Below are 3,587 nucleotides of genomic sequence, written 5' to 3'. Positions count from 1 at the left end.
CTAAATTCTGCGTGCTGCCCTGTGAGTCTGCTGGGCCTTTAAGGCCTGTAATTGCACGCCCGTGGCCTAGCAGGCCCAGAGGGCAGCGCCCCAATTTTTTTATAGTTTTTTCTTTTCTGCTTTATTTTCTTCTATTTATTTCTGCGTAGTTTTTGGTATAGTTTTTTCTTTTCTGTTATATTTATTTTCTTCTATTTATTTCTGAGTAGTTTTTCATCTAGTTTGCCAAAATTCAACATTTTTAGAGTTCATTTTGTAGTGATTTTCAATTTCACGGTCATTTTATATAGTTTTTTCTTTTCAGCTATAGTTTTTTTTTTCTGATATTTTTTCTTTTCTGCAAAACTTGATGGTCAAAGTCTGGAGTTATAACCAAAGTTTAAAAAAAAGAAATGCCGACATGCAATTAGTTTTTGCCATAACAGAAGAAGTCCAGAGTTGTAATAAGTTATTAAAAATAAAAAAGAGGTGCAATGCTTGTTAAGTTGCTTCAAGCCTTTCGGAATAGTGTAAACTGCACTGCGCATAGCTCCGTGCAGTCTACCATATTCCTGAAGGCTTGAAGCTAAGCAACGTGAGCATTGAGCCTCTTCTTCATCGTCTCTGCACTCAGGGCTTATAAACCGCTCCTAGTCCCTCTCTCTTCGCGAGGTGGGACTAAAAAACAACTTACTAAGAAATTGTAGTACTGGTTCATCCATGAACCGGTACTAAAGGTGCTCGTGGGGCCCCAGCCTTACCTGACACAACCTCATTAGTACCAGTTCGTGGCACGAACCGGTGCTAAAGGTTCGCCACGAACCGGTACTAAACAGCTCCTCCCGCCTAGCAGTTGGTGCATACTGAACGCAAAAAATATAAGAGCATTTAGATCATGATCTCATATTTCTTTACAGTCTAAATTGTCAATATGATCTTATAACATCAAAAATACTTTGATCATCAATGATCTTTGTGTGTACAATCTGAATTGTCAATATGAGTCATCAACGATTTATAAACTGATGAAGACTCATATTGCGGCCACAAATTCTACACATAGAGTTCAATGAAGACCAAGTGCTTGTGATAGTTTGAGAAATAACATATTTAAGGTGGTAAAAGGCTTGTTAGGGGAGCGAGGTGGGACTAAAAACAGCTTGCCATAACCTCATTAGTACCGGTTCGTGGTACAAACCGGCACTAAATGGTGATGGTGGGGCCATAGCCTGACCGCAGGCTGACACAACCTCTTTAGTACCGGTTCGTGGCATGAACCGGTACTAAAGGTTCGCCATGAACTGGTGCTATTGATCGCCGCCACGAACCGGCACTAATGTACACATTAGTGACGGCTGAAATTCAAACCGGCACTATTGTGCTTCACATTTGACCCTTTTTCTACTAGTGAACTAAACACTCCTCTATGTAAGCTCTAGTTCAGTAAATGTTGATTTGGAAGGTCATCTATAACCCAAACAGAGTAATGTGTGGTAATCAAGTGTCACTCAAACATCAACTTTTGATATTTCACGGTTCATTTAATATCTGACCAGCCATATAGAACTTCACCCCGTAGTGCCAAGATAGGATCGTGGTCCACATCTCTATCTCCATCATTACTATCATCAGTGTCATAGTCGCTAGAGGTGTCGTCATCACCGCTATAGCCGTCACTCCCACGTGAAGTGCCATCTGAAGCATCATCTAAGGTGGTCCGGTGATCACTCTCTTCACTGCCGATGAGGATGGTTTCCCTTGCAATTCAAACCTGTTGCATGCATTGCAATGAACAAATGTTAGTTATTGATATATGAAATCAGTCTTCCATTAGGAACTGTTAGCACCATATACAATGTGAATAATCTTTTCACATACTTCTCGCTAAGTACGTAGTTCATGTGTAAACATCTGCACGAAAAAGCTAATCGACAACTATTCGCACGACTAGTCAAGAGAAGTGGTTAGACTCATAATCATTGGGCAGACATAACCAATTAGGATATTTCAAGGTTACAATTTTGTGAGCTGGACAAGAAAACTTGGTAACCAACCAATTAGTAGCCATGTACAAATGAACCATGATTGACTGGTCTCATCGAGCAATACGTGAAACAATAACTGATCTGCCTTTGATCACTGCAAATTTCCTGATGGGCTATTGTGTGGTACCATCAGGTAATAAATATAAAGTCTTTAAATTGTCCCAACAAAACAAATAATGCATTTGCTGCTGTACATACCATTTTTAGAGGTAGCTGTGGAGGTTAATTTTCCAATTTCCAGTGAGAATAAGGACATGATAGAATATCTCAAGCAAGATGACATCATAGTGAAGGCTATGAGAACGAGCAAGGTATGCTTACCAATAGTCACCCTTTTGTATACTTGCTATTTATTTACTCATTACTACCCATACCAACAAGTAAAATCATGATTATGAAGTATAATGGCAGAAAATCCAACAGTGAGGAATTTGTTGCAATGTGAACTACTAGCTCACAACAAATTTTCATTGACCCCAACAAGCCCATACCATATCTTGGAGATAGGCTGACATAATTCAAGTAAGCAGCAACAACAATCAACAAAAATATGCACCAACCAAAAATATTACATGTGTGCACATATCATCAAAAACATGCACCAATCAAGAGCAGTCTATACTTGACAAATCCTTCAAAATATGCACTAATCATCATACTACCATCGAGTAATACATGAAACTATAACTGATCCTCGTTCCATCATTACAAATTCCTCATGGACTGCTTCTGTGCTCGCCTTTTTAGATTTTAATAACTAAGCATCAACAAATACATATACACAATCTTCAAACTATCCCAACAAACCAAAACATGTGTACGCTCCTGTGAATATACTTTTTCTATATCTAGAAGTGGGGGGTAATTTTCCAGGGGGAAAAACTACTTGATAGCATCTGTCAAGCAAGATGACCTACTAGTTGACAGTAAATCTGCGAATACCCGAAATATGCATAGAAGCAAGTGTCAGATCGACATTCGAAGGGCAGGGAAGATCAATCTTACTTGCGAAGTGGGCTGGAGTGGACTTGTTTGAGGCTGGCTCCGGTCACCACCGGAGCTTCGGACGGCGCGACCAAGATTGGGGATGAAAAGTTGCGATGGAGGATCATGGACGGAGCAGGGGGGAGTGGATGATCGTGGCCGGAGCAGGGGGGAGTGGATGGCCTCGCAGATCCGGCGGATTTGACGACGACGGGGGCGGCCAAGGTGAGGGCTTGGCAAACCCTAGCCGTTGTCCTCCGCGTCGCCTCTCTGTCTCTGCAAAGAACGAAGTGGAACGGAGTAGGGTGGGATTGGGATGGGGGTGGGGTTGGGGCCATCGCCCACTTTTCTCTCTGCCTCCCACTTGTACAGGCCCACAAAAGGAACAAACTGTTGGGCCGGATCAGATGCAGATTTGGCAGCTTTACCAATTCTGGCCAAACAGAAAAGATCAGCATGACCACAGGTGTTCTTTTGAAGAAACCCTAAAAATACACTGCTGTTCATATTGCATGTGGATGAGTCTTTCAGTACACCAATTGATCTTGAATAATTTTAAGCACTCCACAGTATATACAT

The sequence above is a fragment of the Triticum dicoccoides genome, chromosome 2B (assembly GCF_002162155.2).
Source record: "Triticum dicoccoides isolate Atlit2015 ecotype Zavitan chromosome 2B, WEW_v2.0, whole genome shotgun sequence".
Taxonomy (NCBI): domain Eukaryota; kingdom Viridiplantae; phylum Streptophyta; class Magnoliopsida; order Poales; family Poaceae; genus Triticum; species Triticum dicoccoides.
This window is presented reverse-complemented; position numbering follows the sequence as displayed.